Source organism: Falco punctatus, assembly GCF_963210335.1.
Source record: "Falco punctatus genome assembly, chromosome: 9".
NCBI lineage: Eukaryota > Metazoa > Chordata > Aves > Falconiformes > Falconidae > Falco > Falco punctatus.
Genome location: NC_137589.1, coordinates 7,499,869 through 7,517,968, shown reverse-complemented (window position 1 = coordinate 7,517,968; position 18,100 = coordinate 7,499,869). Strand labels below are relative to the sequence as shown.

General features: G+C 38.2%; 1 long non-coding RNA gene across 3 annotated transcripts in view; it reads right to left on the bottom strand.

The window, feature by feature from the left end:
- Nucleotides 1-461: 461 nt before the first annotated feature.
- LOC308070013 overlaps nt 462-18,100 on the bottom strand; it is a 166,562-nt gene continuing 148,923 nt past the window's right edge. For all 3 annotated transcript variants that reach the window (XR_013930588.1, XR_013930589.1, XR_013930590.1), the window contains one exon: nt 462-10,138. This is a non-coding gene — a long non-coding RNA (uncharacterized lncRNA). The remainder of the gene's footprint in view (nt 10,139-18,100) is intronic.

Genomic DNA, 18,100 nt, shown 5'->3' with positions numbered 1-18,100 from the left:
AACTGTAAGTACGATAATAGTACTGACCAATTCGTTTCAGTCTGCTGGGGGAAGCACTGGGACTGGAGATGTAACTGTGGTAGGAAAAAAAGCAGATCAGTTGTCATGGGCTCTCCAGGAGTTGCTCTCTGTTGAGAAAACAGCTGGGACAACTTCATGTTATATATGCCTGAACAGCCAGCACTGCAGCATTTCTTTTGGACTAGAAAGTAGCCATTTGGTGGTGGCAACTTTTAGGTGGAATAGAGTTAAAAGATATACTTGTTTGTTCAGAGAAAGATGCTAATAAGGCCACCCAGTCTGTATTTGAATTGTTAAACCCTGTATTAGAGAAGAATATTAAAGTGGAGATACAAAAACTATCCAAAGTAGCAAACAAACAATTTTAACTACATATTAAGAGTTCCTACTGATACTTGAAATCATGAGCAGCAGGTCCCGGTTGTATACATTGATTAATCTTGTGTCTTGCTTGAATTGTGTAGCTTGCTGTTTTACTTTTCTAGAAAGTAACCACAGCTAAAATCAGTAACAGAGATAAATGATAGAAATGTAACAGTGGAAGTTCTGGGGCTTGGACATTAATGTTTTATTAAGGCTTTAAGACAGCACTCATGACAGAACTAGGCAAACCAAGTGCAAAACACAAATACTTAGACCATGTGAAGAAAGGAAAGTCTTTATGTTTAAAAGGTCTATTGGGGTTTGTTTGTTTTACTGAACTGGAACACCCCCACCCCACCCCCAATAAAAAAATCCCAAACAATTCTGCTTTCTTCTCCTGGATTTTTAGATAAAGTTGATGGAACACTGTCACACTCAAAACCTCTCCCTTTTGGCTATTCAGCAAACAAGGGAAGACAAGGGTTTTCCTTCTCTCCGTATCACTTATTAGTTTTGTAATGACATTGAACACAAAATACGAAGCATATGCAGTTCGTAAAACCTCCAAAGGACACAAGAAATAGTAGGTTAATAAGGGTGGGGGCCTGTAAGATCTATGCTTAGTCTGCAAACAAATGTGACATTTTCAGATCTGTTGGCTGCATTTAGTAACAGAGATACAGATTTCCTGTAAATGCAAGCAGGGATAGACTGACGATTTATCTACATACAGAGTTGGGCTGATTTGACTAAAGGCTTGACTGCACATGGAATTATTCAAGAATAAAAGCAGCATTCGTACTGAATCACTTCTTGTGCAGACATGCTTGTTCTAGAATACAAACTAGAATAAGGTAATCATGTTATGTGATAAGCTTCTATATGTAGAATATTTTTGTAGGGTTGTTACCATTAAATTCATGTCCCGCTTCAGCCTGAAATAATTTTTAAGTACAGTAATATCTTAAACTTGAATTTTTAAAAGCCTCTAATTCAAAATTCTGGGAATACCTTCAATGATTTTTTTTTTTTCTGTTGAAACTAACTTGTCCTAGTCTGATTGAGAACAGATTTTAAATACATGAAATCACTAGATTTCCTGTACTTCCCTTACAAATTTCACGTAATCCGAAGTCTTATGTGAACTCAAGACTCTGAAATCTGGATTTATATGTGGCTCAAACTCAGGTCCTCTCATTCTGGGGACATGTTGAGTTGAATGTCTTCCAGTCAGTTCCACAGTTCCCTAGAGTGAGGATTTCTGGCCCTTCTGTTTAATTATTCCCACATTTGTTCTCTGTGTAAGACACTGCATCTTCCAGCTGTCTGTGCATCAGCAGTCTCTGGTCAGATGTCTCCGTGAACTGCTAGGAGGACGGAGAATCACACGTGAGTTCTGATTGCCTTCTGCTATGAATAAAGCAGCAAGTGTTGTTTCGGGACAGACACCCACAGTTGTGCTCTGTATGAAAGCGTGTGCAAGAAACAGCAAAAGAAGTGATAGAATAAATTATTAGCCAGTGGCTTGAGAGAATTAAAAATTTCAGCTCAAATCCTGAATAGTAAGGAGATGAAAGCAGTTCTAAAAAAAAAAAAAAAAAAAAATCTATTTCCTTCCTCTGTTGAAAGGGCTAAGAATGTTCTGCCTCCTCCTTCACCCCTCAATCAGCACGGAGACTGCAGTCTCACAAATGAAGTCTGTAATGGCACACTGTGGGTTTTAGGACATAAAAGGAATGGTCTGAGGCAGAACTAGAGAATAATAGGTAGTAGAGGGAGAAATGGGAACAAGAGGAAGTCACAGGACTCAGAATATTGACCAAATGGCAAGGTCTGGAACCTAATACCAATGGTCTGCTCAGGCAAGAGGTAGAGAAGAAGCCACAAAGAGCTTTGGTTAGTGAGAAGCTGTCATCTTTATTACTGTTCTAGACTGGTTATACACTGGAAGATTTTCCAGATTGTGACTCACAGAATCATTGCTTATGGTGTATCACACTGTGAAACTCGGCACCACTCTTCTTCCATTGTAGCCTCTAGCCCACCAAGTTAAAGCAGGCCCAGATGACAAGTCTACTTTAAAGTAGACCCAGAAAGCAAGGTAAATGTTTTTAAAATCAGCTTATCATGTCTAGCTATATCTGAATTGATTACTGAAAGAACGGAAAAAAAGTCAAAGCTGGAATTACGGAAGACGTGTACACGCTTCATGCAGTTTTACTGCATAAATTACTGCTATACTGCTAAATATAGTTTTATTAGTGCTAGCTTTATGGTGTAGTCTATGCCGTATCACAGTGGACTAAATTAAAGACTAAATTAACAAATTCCATAGCCACAACAGTTTTGGGCCACTGGGCTTTCCCATTTCAGAAGGGAAAAGTGGAGATGTTGTGGTTAGTAAAACAGACATAATGCTAATGTTTCTCCACTGCTATTGATAATGCTTGAGAATTTTCTAAACAGGGAAAACTCAAGTCAGCTGGAGATTCTGCGCAGGTCAAGCATGGCCTGTTCTGTAGAGTTCCCTCCTACAACTAATCTGCTAAGCAGACAGCAGCAACGGAAAATCCTTTTAGTATAGGTGCTGTCCAGCTATAGAATTGCAAAACCTGAGGTCTAGGGATTATCATCTTTTTAGGAATGATGGAGGGAAGCCTGCATCCAAGGCTTCACTAATCTGAAAAAGTAGTAATGTGTCAGCCTTTTAATCTGATCCCCTTGTGCAATAGCCAGGCCTGACAGTTTTTTTTTGGTTTTAGGTGTCTTAAATCTACAATAATTACCGGTCTGACTGTAAGTTCGTAAACTGGTCTGAAACAGCTTTTGAACAACTGAATGATCAGAGATAAAATGAAGACATATTAATTATGTGATATTATCAGCTTCTGGCCTTGCAAGCTGCTTAGTGTAGAAGGAAAGGCTTTTTTTCTGTCTTTCCAATGATAAAAAAGTACTTGTTTTTTCCTTGCTTTGGTAGGACTTTCTGCCTTAGGTCTAAGACAAATGCCCAGATTACCAGAGAGCAGATGGGGAACCAACAGGGAAATTTTCTTGGATGACCTATGGCAAGCAGCGTGTAGACACTTGTAATACAGATTGAATCAGCACCTCTCATTCAGCAAGGAACTGAAAAGTGTAAAAGAGAAAGAGAAGTGAGAAAACAGAGGTGAAGCTGTGGCCCCTTTGTTCTCTGATGCTGAGCCAGAGATGAAGGAGCAGAACTGACAGCAGATGGAGGATTACCCTACTGTCCCACTAACTTAAATTGCTGAGCCCTGCTTTAACATACGTAGGTACCTATAAGTAATGCTCCACAGTCACAGCTGTGCAGTGATTGACAGATGAAGAACAAGCCCATGAACTTGTGCAGCAAACAGTTATTTCTGGTTCTCCCTAATCCCCATGCAATGACCGAGCTCTCCGCTACAGCTGCCAGTGAGGCTGTGTTCCCTGATACTAATGTTCCTTTAACACATGCCTTTTCAATTTTGTTATTTGCTACTGGCAGAAGGGATTCTTGTAATGGCTTTCATTACAGTATTTGGTATTTCAATACCTTTTTATAGTTAATAAATTGATTTCATTGTAAAATATGTTAAGCTGTAAGTACTTGGTGAAAAAGGAGGGGTCATGAAGTTATATCAACAAACTTATGAACTTAATGTTCAAACTATTTTATAATGTTAGAAAAAAGCATCAGTAAATAAACGGTATGCTACAACAGCATGCTCCATTCCTTCATTGTTCTTTCACACAGGTTACCACTCATTGTGGAGATGGGGCACACAGGCTCAGAAGTATTAAACATCCTTTTTTTCAGTGGTGGCAGATGTTTTCTTCTTGTTGGTACTGGGACTTGAGCCTTTTCTCAGTAGTAACTTTCACTCTGCATCTAATTTTCAGCTGTACAGATGTAGCACATCTAAATAACATAAAAATCACTGTACACTTCAGTATCCTAGCATCATCACTGGCAGCCTCATTTTCCCTTCAAAGACACCCTCTCTCACTGTTCTGCAACTGTGCGGTGAAGCTTTCTGCCGTATGCTCTCAGTAGACTTGATTCTGTAAAACATGGCAAGACACACTGTTACTCAGAAAGTCTCATCTTGTCCAGATAAATACAAAAGTTAGCCTAAGGATACAGCGCCTTCATGTTGAATGGTACTGGGGGCCTTTGCCATCAAACAAGACCTGTACAATAATTAAATAACGCCTTTTAGGTATCACATATACAAGTGCTATTGATGGAGATACTGGGCTTAACAAAGCTGGCACAGTCTCAAAGTTACTATTTCAGACATGTTAAAAACATTCTCAGTTTGTGGTTATATCATATTATTAGCTGCTCCATCACTGCCACATCACTAAGGTTAGCTTTTTAACACTGAAGTGGTTAGTTAAACACAGAAGTCAAAACAACCAAGTTCTGCATAGCAAAAATGTGATATATATATACAAGTAAAACTTAAGAAAAAATCAGTTCTGAATACGTCTTCCATAAACTGAAAACTGGAAGAACATTTTTCCATTAAAATCTGTCTTCAAACAAAATTAGGATTTGGTTTTTTTTTCTGTTGTGGTCAGCAAAACATAGGTCAATTCAAAACAAAATATAATGAAAACACTTAAATCTGAAATACTTCCTTACTAACAATAATCCCTGATTCTTAGGAGAAATAACTGGCACATTGATTGGCACCCTTTGAGGAGCATAGCAGCAGCTTGGCACTTAGGTCTGCGGTAGAGTGGCAGTACTTCTGTCCATCCAAGAGGCAAAAATGACTATTCCACACTACTCCAGGCTGCAGCTAGGCTTTGTCTGTAGTGAGATATGCCTGTTAAGGCCAAGTCCTTATTCAGCCATGTGATTTTTTAAATCATAACAAAGCTTCTTAGGCTAAACTTCTCTTTTCCTGGAATAATTTTTTTAAAGAAAGACTGAAAGAAAATGGGATGATTATGTTAAAGCTCTGTGGTTATTCTAGAAAAAGAAGAAAGGAGACAGAAGTCCTGTGGCCATGAAACTGCTAACAGGAGCTTCCTTCACCGGATGGGCTTCTTAGTGAGTTTCCCAAACACAAAGATCACCAACATCACTGGAAGTCACCCTTTGACTACAGCAAAGTAAAGACTGGTCTACGGGCCCTGTGATACTGTTTTGGTAAGGTAAAACCTTTTGCACTACCGTCAGGAAGCAGCAAGGGCTGCTGCTCTGACTGTGAATGGGGAGCCAAGGGCAGGGTCCTGGCTGTCCCAGTGATGAAGCAAGGCAGGACCATAGATAGCAGCTGATGTTCAACCAAGAGTTCAGACGATTAGACAAGTTTGTGGTGATGAGGCAAGTCCAAGGTCAAGCTGGCAGTCTATCTGCAGGTCAGGATCAGACTCAGTGAGTGTAATTGAAGTCATGACCTCTGAGCAGGGCCACAGTGACAAAGTGAGGCCAAGGCCATCAGTGCATGGCCAGGCTGGAAACTGGCATTCCAATGGTCATGCTTAGGCAGGGACTGAGGCAGCTCCAGGGCCTGTAGGCAGGGCTGGGGAGACCCCGGGTGAAGTTGGTGGGGGCCATTAAAGCCTGTTAGAGCCCTGAGGGCACTGACAACTGCAGAGTCCTATCACCAACTTGTGTCCTGTAGGCCATTCAGAACTCATTAGGTGTTTAGAACTTTTACCTTCTGATGTTTGAAGACTTCCTAGAGATGAAACAGTCATTCCAGAGTTGTCACGTTCCCTGGAAAAAGTGTTTTATCACTCCTGTATGTTATTTACATCTGACATACTACTTTCACTCAAACTCACATCATTTACCTGTGAAAAAGGAGTGGAAAATGCAAATTGCTGTTCTGTAGAGATGGATATGTAATTCTGAGCATGTCCAGAAGTCTAAATTTAAGGAAATCATCCCAGGGGCATCTCTTTGGTAAAGTATCACTGCAACAAAAAAATGTCCAGTCTTCACTTTCAGTCTGAAACTTTTTATTCCTTTTATATACAACAAACTTACTGACTGACATGCAAGGGCAATTATCTGAACATAATGATTAGTTGTATTGCAGAAGCATGTGAATTTTGTACTATTCACAGATTCTCACTTTGGATCCATTCTAAAAGTTATTCACCAAAGGAAAATGAGCGTATGTAACAGGCTTTCTGCTTATAGCGAATTTTTAATGCAGTTAATATTGGCTTATTTTGTGTAAATAAACAAGAATTAAGAAATCTAAGGCTAGGAAGAGGTCAGATTTTGTCATTTAGGGTCTGTTCCTAAAAAGCCTCTTCTCTCAAATAGTACCTCATACAGAATGCACAAAAATGAAAGTTTTAGTCCATTAAGTTTGTTTAAATGACATTATAGGGGATAAGCCCAAGTTGTTTCAGAAAGTGTTATCCTAGTGTTCAGAGACCTTGTACTTAGGCAGTCAGCCAGAATCTATCACCATGGATTCACAACAATCAAGGCCTTGACAAGTTTTATGTCTAAAGAAAACCAGTTAGTCAATTAATGGTTAAAGACTTCAAAACATCTTTTTGTTAGCATGACACTAATTCAAAAGATAAAAGACTGAGGAAATCTTTTCAATAGTTTTCTGTTCTTTTCTCCAAATCTTCTGAGGAGGAATGACAAAAAAAAAAATAAATCCAACCACAAATCCTGCTAGAACACATAATAGTTAACTAGTAGCCAATCGTTTAGAGTAACTCTTCCATTAGCAATTGGTACATTTCCTCTAAAACAGAAAGAAACTTTCAATAGATTTTCAGACTTGAGTCTTTTCTTTAATTGGATGTTGCTATTTAATTTTGAATGAAATAGTTTTTCTTTTATTGCATTCTGATACATGCCAGCTTTGACAGAGAAAGCAAGCAACATAATGCTCATATGGCACATTAAGAGCCACACTCTGTTGTGGCTTTGCACTTCAGAGATCCTAAATTCTACAAAATTTGTTCATTAAAAGGCTTGACTACAGCAGTCTCTGTGTTAGAGGTAATGCAATAATTGAAGGAGGCACAATTGCTTTTTGCAAAACCTATTTTTGAACTCTATGAAGGGAGAAAATAACAAATTGCCTGCCCCAATTTCTCTTCATATTCTTTAGCTAGCTCAATCAAATGTAGCTGCACTTCATGCAGGAGCTCCTCGATGAAATTCGATGGCCCTGGTAATACAGAAAACTAGACTGCATCATCATAGAGATTTTCATAATCCTGAAAGCTAACAAGATGTCTTTTAAGAATCTATATTTCTTCAAAAAACACATGGTTCTGATTCCTAAAGCTTCTCAGAACTCACTGCTGTAAGTGCCATCGAGCAGCCTCTAAATAATATAATGAGGCTCACAATGGACGTAACGTAAGTACTTGCATACACACTGCCTTGCAGATTTGCTTTAGTTACAACTTTGACCCTCCTCAGCAGCCATTTGGATGCCTTCTAGAACAGTCAAGGATCTAGGGTGTGCTAATTCCTTAAAAACTCTTAAAGAAAGTTTGGCCCCAGTACCTGCCTGCCCAACTCTGCTACCAGCAAGTTCGTGAAAGAACGTAAACTGTTTGCTGGAGCCAAATACGCTGCTTTATCTTAGAGGCCTAAATTTGGGAAAATATCCTATTAGGATTAGTGTTCAAACAGAAAACAATTGCTAACATATTGCTGGACTCAGCTTTCTGTCTGGAATTCTGCAATCCAATTGTTACAAGTGCTCATGAGCAGTGCCATCTTCCAAAATACCACAGACTTCTTGCTACGCAAGAGCTCCAGTTACATAGATTACATGGAGTATACAATTTAGATCTTCAGATGCAGTAGGTGTAACATCTGCAGACGTTTAAGAATATTCTGTGTAGAAGTATAAAACCCAAAGCCAGACAAAAAGTGCATTTTCCTGCCTGAGTTTCAACACCAGTCTGGAAAATTTTTTGGCCTAAAGCTACCCAGGATCCTTCTACTGTAGACCACCTTTTTTTTTTTCTTTTTTTTTTTTTTTTAAATTATTATGTTCAGATTAGCTTGCTTCCTTTATCATTAAACAGATTTGCAGCTAAATCAATTCTCTTGTTGCAAAATATTGCATAGGTTTTCCCCTCTCCCACTCAGAGAATCAACTTCTGTCCATTAATTGCATCCATCTGAATAATTTTAAACTCCTCTTTTACTTCTTTCGGTCCTGTTTCAAAAACTGTCATACTCAAAGGCACCTGCAGAGAAGATTGATGAAGCATCTCCCAGCAGCCAACAACTTTCTCAATGTATAAATATTTTCTTCAGGGTTCAGCCATGAAGATCAAATAGTCTCTTCACTTCTATCATGGTGGCAGCTTTATCAGTAAGGTAGACGCGTACGTGTAACACAGTGCCACCATTTTCAGAAAAACAACCTCAAAGCATCAGCCAGAATTCATTAGTTGTGTTTAAATAGATTCCCCAAACATCACTGAGCCTAAGGACTGGTAGAAGGCAGATTGGGGACAACTTGTAAGGGAACTAAGACATTCTATGTCCTTAGTACTTTTGTCCTTGCTAACATGAACAGTGGTTACTGAAGTCCACGGAGATGACTTCAGCTATTCAGGCTAAAAGTGTCTTTTTCCACAGAACTACCATTACTCCACCAATCTGGCTGATAGCCTCTCCACCTCATAGCACTAGGAAGGGATTTTCTTGTATGCATAAATTACATTAAATTAACCATCACATGGGTGGTGAAATTATACATTTTTAGTGAAGCCAGCAGTCGGGATTTTCAAGGGCATTCTTCTTTTAGTTTCAACAGGAACATCAGTGAAAGAATGCGCACCCTGAAAAATTCTGCCTTTGCATTTTCTTTCTGGCCAGAAACCAAATTGCTGTCAAAAGGTGCAGCTCATCAAGAGAGGAAACCTTTGTTTTGTTTAATTTCAAAGTTATAAAACATAAAACCATGAAACTGTGGTAATAACATTTCAGCCAACTTAAGCAGGGATGCAATATATTACCAAATGTTTCCTGAAGCAATGAAGATTCAAAGTGTGGTTTTCTCTTTTTGCCTTTTCTTTTTGCCCCAGCAGTTAAATATTTTTTGGTGAAAAATAAACTTATTCATTCATTTATTTTCAAGGATATGTTTTCATTAACTGAGGTCTAGAGCCATTTGGAAAACAGGAGAAAATGTTTATCACTGTTTTAATTTGATTAGTTGAAATGTTGCTGGAAATATCAACCTTTCAACATGGGAAACATTTTCATTAACTTTACCAATGCCAACAGGAACTGGCTCTACAAAATGTCAAGGGTGGTATATCTATGCCCAGCAGCCACGACATACTGGAAAACCAAACCGGCTCGGTAAATCTGTCCCCAAACCACCAGACAGCTTTCAGTTGCAAGCATTAGGGTTGTTGCCTCTTCCCAAATCCACAGCATGAACTCTCTTGAAAGAATCAACTTTCCAGAATGTTTCATGCATCAGCCATTAAAAACAAACAAATGAACAAACAGACAAAGAAAAAACCCAGGCTTTTCAAAATGTCTCAGGTTGGGTGTGATCAGAATAGCCAAATCATGAATCATTTGCAAAATATCTTGACCATGGTCATTGCTACAACACATTTGGAAATCTTTGGATACTCTGTGTCTAACCTAGAAAATATAACTTACGTACATGTACATGGCTATACATGAGTATAGTTTCTCCTGGGGTTCCCACTTCTTCATCTGCCAGCTGGAGTATTTTGAGGTGGAGAGTGGAGTTTTGCTAGGTAAAAGCTAAGCGAAAAACAAATTCACAAATCCACTATAAAGATCACATTCACTTTTGAACATATTATAACCCAGCAGAATTCATGTGTAATGTAACTTGAGATGTTTCTGTGAAATCCACTGGGAACAAACCTGGGGGGGGGGGGGGGGGGGGGGGTTTAGAAAAAAGGACAGAGAAAGAACTGAAAGAAATTTAATTCTGTTATAATAAAACATGAATCTTAAGCTAATCATTTAAGCATGCCCTTCCAATCTATAAAAACTTTCACTAAAATTAACCACAGGAACCAAGACTTAGTCAACTGTAGTTATCAAATTCAGCCAGTGGTAAGCCACAAGCTCCGAAAGGCCCCATTTGATTGGTAAATGTAACATTTTTTTCATTTGTACAATAAAAGTAGCAATACCATTTTATGTGAAAGGTGAAAAAATTACTGCAAGAAAATGTCACCCTCGCTGCCAAGCTGGGTCCTCCTCCTCTCACTGGGACTGCAAGCGCGGTTTCACAGATACCTCTGATTTACTTGGTGTGAGCACTCAGTGTCCTTTTGTATACAAAATTTGAGCACACAGCCATGTCTGAGGGCTGACTACCACCCTCCCTCTCTCCTCCTTCCTTTATAACTGGGTTTATAATGAAAACGTTGACACAGCCTTAACTATGGCAACATTAGCATTTGCCATTATAATTAACAGATTCTTTTTTTCCTTTGTGATTTACATGCATGTACTCTTCCCAGTGCAGTAGTTACAGATGGTATAGCTTGTAACATATACTATCCCTAAACAACAAATATGTTCTTTTTAGAGTATGTCTCTGATAAATTTTATTTAAATGTAAAAGGTAATAGGCAGAAAATGTAGTTTGCTTACAAGTTTCCTTTATGGTTGTTTGACTGTCACTTTTCTGCAGATTTATGATAATCATTCTTGCAACAAAAACGTTTACTTCACTGTCTAAATAATAAGGTAATTTGTTACAGCTAATTACTCAAGTGCTTCCTTAATCTCAATTAAAAGATTCAGGCTGATTTTCTACATTTCTGCAGCAGTATGTTCCAGAATATCTTGTTAATGTATTCCCAATCACATATTTGTTAAGGAATGCATGGTCCATGCAAAACTGAAATGCTAAAATACATAGCTGCAATCTTAAACAATGATTTATTGTGACATGGGATGTGGGACATTTCCACAGCTTTTGTGATTGCAGTAATGAAGCTGTAAACCAAATAGCATGAAATGAAGCAAGGCCTTACAATTTAATCAGCTCGTAAACAGATCTACTGCATCAAGCAAATGACATTATTATCCATCCGAAGTAAATCATGCTAATCTCAGGAGATAAAATCAACATCATTAATGGTCACATGTCATATTCATCAACACTAAACCATCCCTTTTGACAGATTAATCCTAACTACAGCTCCCACGATGTATGGTAATAGGGCTTGTAGCGTACATTTCATTCAGCAGTAAGGCTAACCAGCACTCTTAGTCTGCTATTACAAATAATTTTTTTATTGATTTACATATTTTAAAATGCATTTAAGGTGAGGTACCATTAAAAATCCTGTCACTATCACATATTTCTTTCTCGCATTCTCAGCCAGTATTAATGGAAACTAGAAACTAAACACTGCATGCCATATAAATACTTTCTTTAACATGCCGTTAGTGGCAATTAAAGATTTCTGCCTGTGTTTTTCATTCAGCAATGAAAATATGTGCCCTTTTTTATAGGGTTTAAAGAACTATTGATAGTATTATTCCAATATCTCATTTGTAGTGTAGTAGTGCATAGTGCCCCTGGTCATGGATCAGGGCTCCACTGAGGCAAGTAGGAACCTGAAGACTTTATTATCCATTATCCCATAATTAACACAACATGAAAAACAAAGTTGCATTTATGATATTCACTCTTCATTGCAGTTTATTGTGTCCTGCAGACTGGTTTTGTATTTCTGTTCAGATGCCAGCCTCTGCGCATTGCCTACTTGTTCCAAACACAAAATATATTTATTTATCATGGAACTGACCCTGTATGAATGCTTTTGAAAAGTGTCCACTATTCAAAGTGTCACTTTCCTTGAACAGGCACTGAATTATATTGACAGGCACATTATCAAGGGCTGCTGACTGACAGAATGAATGACTGCGGCTACATGCTGCATTGCCAGTCATTGACTGAGTGGGTGCAAAAATTATCTACAACCTTTGTAGATCTAAAGGACTCGGAACGAAGGCTAGAAAAGAAGATATATGCAAGTGATTTACTAGCACAGCATTAATCAACTTAGTACAAACATCTCAACTATTACCCAAACTACTTCACTAATGTAGTAATTCATTAATGGTTTATTCTCTCTCCTGAAACTATTTTTTTAAACATTCCTTTTATGCAATTATTAATGTCATGTTATTTAATATGTGTTTATGTTTCACCAGGGAAATGTTTGGGGTAATAATTTTAAAAGCAACCACTGCCTTCTGCATTCGTTTTTAAGCCAGTGTGGGTTAAGATGCATCTTAGCAAGATTGTAAGGGCAAGGCAAAAAACAATATTAGGGACTGCCTGTGGCTAACGCGCAGCCATCGCTAAGTTTGGTTAAGAGAGAAGGCAGAATACTTCCTGAACTGTGCTGGGACTTTAGGAAAACACTGAACTAGTCCCAAAAGCATTTCATTTATTTGCCAAAATAATTTATTAGCTGGACTTATTTTTGATTGACATAATGGCAGCTTGAAGAAGTAGACCACAAAGATCTCCTTTTCGTAAAAAATCACGTCTATTGACTAGAATAAAAAATGCTAATAAAATGTTTCAATTGGTGCATTAATTTTAAAACCTCAAAGTACTAATGTCAAATTTACTGGAATCCACCGACCCTTAAAAAGCTTTTAAAGATTTTTTTGACTTAGATCGTCACATTACTTACCAAGAATCCTTAAGAATTTGTTTTTTCTATCTATGGTGTTTTTAACATTGAGGTTGTGAAGACTTTCTCTTTTCTGTCACTGTCTTTTTTCCTCTCAGTACTCCCATACTCGAAACCCTACGTAACAAGTTATGACAGCACATCTATGACAGGCTGCAGACATCTGTGGAGCTTGTCCGTGATGGTGGTTAGAGGACTAAAAGAATCACTGATGGGGAAGAACAAACCCCCTCACTCTTCTCATAGGATTTTGTGCTACTGCATAATGTCTTGGTGAGATCATGGGGTCAGTGAGCTCCTCCTCTAAACCTGTGTCCTGGTACCTCCTAGGCATGTCTACTCTTACAAAGGTTTACTAGTAAAGCCAAGATTAAAGTAACCTGTCCTTGAAGGGGTATGGTTTAGGTAGGCAAAGGAAATAAACCTGTTTCTCAAGCAATACAAGCAAAACTGGCAAAAGGAGTTCTTGGTGTTGTAAGTGCATATAAAGTAGAAGTTTTTCCAGTGCAGCTAGGGAAGAATGAAGTAAAAGCAAAAAAAAAAAAGAGTTACTGATATAGCTGTGACACTAAAATTATCCCATGTAGATCAAGTCCTAGTAAGAAACTGCACTTATGCAAAAATAATTACAATGTAAAAAGACAAAGGACAGATTGTCTTACTTTTATCTGCAAGAAATGAAGGAACAAACCCATACATTGGGCAAAAGACAGCAGGATTGCTGCTTATTAGTTTGCTTTTATGCCTGTTAGGGGTATGGATTAAGACCACCATTAAATGCATAAAGACAGGCCCATAGGTCTAATAGATAATTAAGAGTAAAATGACGTATGATTTTTATTCCTATTATTTGGTTCTCCCAGAGATCAAGTTTTAGCAAATATATGATTAAAAAAACCTCTTTGAGAATGTTGTATAAGGTATTTGGCAGTGGGACTCATGTAACAGCCACTACTGGAGTACTAAACTACCACATCATCTTAACTTTTTCTAGCAGAAGACTTATTAAAAATACTGTTAACTAATGATATCATTAGATATTACAAAGAACTTGTTCATCCATTTGTTTCACTTTTGAAATACAGCTGTAATAGGGAGCTGTGCTTGTTTTTAATAAGTCCTGATAATATTCTATCAGTTCAAAGAGCTACACATTGAACTTATACAGATAACTGGCTCAGTCTCAAAATGATAAAACATGTCAAGATATAAAGATAATTTCATTCCTTAAAAATGAAAAGAAGACATGATTCAAAATTCCATGCTTTGGTTGCATGCATGAGATTACTATAATCAATCATCCAAAATAAACTATACTACTTAGGAGCTATTTGAAAGGAGACAAGCTGGAAACCTGCTTTAAAAACCCATAAAAAAAAGGTTAAGAATAAAAAGCATCTTAATTTCTATGCATATATGTTGTTTGCAGTTTTATGTTTAGTACAACTTAACAGATCAATCTACTAAGCAACATACTGCAAAACAAAGTTTTAATGTTAGTAACATAGCTAGTTACAAGCTAATAATATTACCTAAAGTGATTATTGAGGAAACGACCGTTAAATAGTTGAGCATAATAAAGCACTGGTATACAAGGCTGGATTCTCCTGTGTGTAAATTTATGCTAAATATTCAAAGCAACATACAACAGAGTTATCACTTTACTACCATGGTGTGCTGGTGAAAATCATGGTGGAATATGCAGTGCTGGATGCTCAGGCACTAAATTTCTCTCCAGTATGTTGTCAATTTGAATTTGGCTCAGGTGTGTAATAACTAGTGAAAAAAATCATTACTTTCTCTATTTGTTAACCAGCGTGGAATAAGCTGTTGGTTATTGCACTGTAGCTGAAAGGTGGTATTTGACATCTAGAATGCTTTTAAAAGTCAATGTAAAGGATACAGGTTGAAGCAGTAATTAGACTACATGAAAAGCTTAGGTTATTATTAAAAAGCACTAAGAAGCCAAAGGAATTAGGATCAGCTAGATATGCAGAGTTCAATCTGTAACATCAATAATACTGTAAAAAAAACAGTGGAATTTGCCTCAAACATGTATTTAGTGGCATGGCAGCATTAGTTCAATAAAGGTACCAAGGCAACAGAGACCTTAAGAACACAGCAAAAACCTCCCGACGGCAGATTTTCCTTTTGGCCATTTGGCGTGGAAACTATGGTTGGTTTACACACCTATGCAGTGACAAATTGGTGCCCGCTTTATGATCCACATCATTTCTCCAAACCAGATTTTCCTGATGAGTAATCTATATTGCCACTGTTTGGGTCACGTAGAAGAAAACTCTGATGTTGTAGCTGACACCATCATTGTCATCCCAGCTGACTGTATCTTGTAATTTAGAGAGACAAAAGTTTATCATGCATAGTAGCAAGGTGAGCAGTACCAGATCTGCAAACTCAGATCTAAGGGAATGAGAAAACACTTTCTTAGACTCACTGTATATAAACATACAAAATACATGTAGCTCATCAGTGAGCAAAATTAGCCTCTCTCATTTTCTCAGCTGCAAACTTAACAGTGACATAAACATGGACTTCAATATACAATCTTTCAGCTTTGTCATGTGGAAAAAGAGTGAAAAGCAGACCGAAGAGGAAAATATACTCTTTGTTAAATCTGTGTTATCAAAACATATACAACTATACAAAAGTTTGTTACTGCACTTTTGGCTTTAAAGTTTCCTTTCAGTTTTCTTTCTCCTAGAGAGTACCCAGAGATACAGCTTGTAAGCACAGGGAGCCTTGCAGTTAATTTAATGCACTGAAGACAAGACATGCTAGAACAAAACTCATGTTTTTTGTAGTTTTAGCCAACCTTTGCCATAAGGTGAATTAGTTAACTTTGAATTTTTATTTTAGAAAAATAATGTAGAAAAGGCCTACCTGTGTTCCTTTGTTCTCTTCCTTCCCCCCCCCCTTCCTTCTGGATGCCATTTCTAATGCCAGAGGAAAAAAAATAAATCAGTTTATTACTGCATCTTCATAAACACAGAAGATGATCAAAGCACATACGTGATGATCCATTTCTCAGCTGTTGACAGTGGAGTTGGAAAACACTGGAAATGTTTTTTTTATACTGTTTGGATTATAAAAGGGTCTTGAACACACAAACTTGAAAAGACTGATTGGCTTCAATGGACTAACTGTAGCTATCTTAAAAACACTTCCGAGTTTATACGAACAATTCCCTAGCTCTTCATCTTAACGTGAAGTTCTACTCTGAAGAGCAATCATCAAAGCAACACCCTTGTCATCAAATAAGTTTTGTTCATGTGTGTAATGCATGCTCCTTTTAGTAGCTCTGTTAACTTTCACTTCTGTGTAATAGTCAGAGGGAGCTTGAGTATTCAGCATCTGAGATCATGACTGCATTCTTAACTGAATCCCGGTGGGAAGATCTGATAGCATCTGGGCTTTATGAGTCAACACAGTGGGGCTGCTAGGAAGGAAAGGGTAGTCCGTTGTTCCCAGTTATTTTTTCTTGGGAACAATCACATTATGCCAAGTGACCAGAACCACTTCCTCCCAGCTTCACCTGCAGCAGGTACTGCAGCGGCATGGGCTTGCCAGTCTTTCAACCAGTCCAGCAAACCAGGAAAACACAAAAGTGATGATTCATTAAACGACACCTGAGCTCTTGGGAGTCCTTAGGAAACGGTGCCTGAGCATCCAGAGCGAATTCTTCGTGAAGCTCCTGAGGTAGCACAACTCCTCTGTATCCCTTCCCATCCCCTGCCAAGGAGGCAGCGCACCTCTGCGGGACCAGCCAGCCAATGACCCAGCCAGAAGCAGTCCCGTCTGACTTGCAGATGCTAGGGCATTTAACTTCATTTGGGATATAGAAAAGTTCTGCTCTTGTAAATGGAAAACATTTTGACTAAAAGCTGTCAAATTGCAGCAAGTAGTGAAGTCCACAAGGCTTTTTTCAGTGTCATTTGGTAAAGGGGAAGAAAAAAGCCTTCAAGGAGAGTGCATGAGTCATGGGATTGGGTTTCCAGAGGGCTTTTTGGGATTCTTTTAGAGCGAGAGTTTTCTAACAATGTCAGAGCAGGGGCTGTGTGAAACTCAGCAATTTTGACTGTCATGCTATTTTTCAGTTCCAGCTTTCATCACTTTGTGCCTTTTGGGTCTAACTTTGCCTCCACTTAAGTGGTTGTCAATGTAGAATAAATCACATGAAGAATACTTAGGGCCATGCTCTTTGCCCAGCCCACATAATAGAGGAAGGAGCTAAATCCTCAGAAATAAAGGGGTATACTCTTCTCCTCAGTATGGCTATTGAAATCCTGGAGAAGTAACTGATAAGCTGAGGATAAGAAATCGTTTTCTCTAGCATGTACTCCATTTAGATCAGTGAGGACTCACAGCCCTCTGCTGCTTTTTAGAATAGCAGGACAAAAATCTGCTGTGCCTTTTGAGCACAATGCATGAGTAGGAGAGCATAAAAATGAATGTATTGCACAATGCATGAGTAGCTTCAGTACAAATAAATATATTGTGATGGGTTTAGGGGACAGAGGGGTGTCCAGAGTTGGACCTGGAACAGTCAAGCCAGTGATTCATGGCTTTCAGTAGTGAGACCAAATGATTCTTGAATTCCAGCCTCTGCAACTATGCCTTGCCATTCATTCTTTTCCAGATGCAAAATATTGCAGACATTCTTTCTCTAAGTGACACATGCTAAAGGACATTGGGACTAGCTAACAAACTGGAAATTTAAGCACTGCTTCTTTACATTTTAGGACAGGAGAGAAACTGGGCTCTTGATGTACATTTTTAAAGAAAAAAACAACCCCAAACTGGCCTAATTCTGACTTAGACTCTTGCAGAGGAAGCTTGTGTAAGTCTGAGGTCTCTACAGAGGAGCCAGCTTCACAGTAGGAAAAGCTTATTTTGTTATTATTAGCAGCCTGAGGTGTGCTGATTATTTTACTCCTGGTATTTTGCCATCTCTTCTAACATGCACTGCCACAAAATGACTCATGAGAAGGGGTTTTTGAATGGAGCTCAG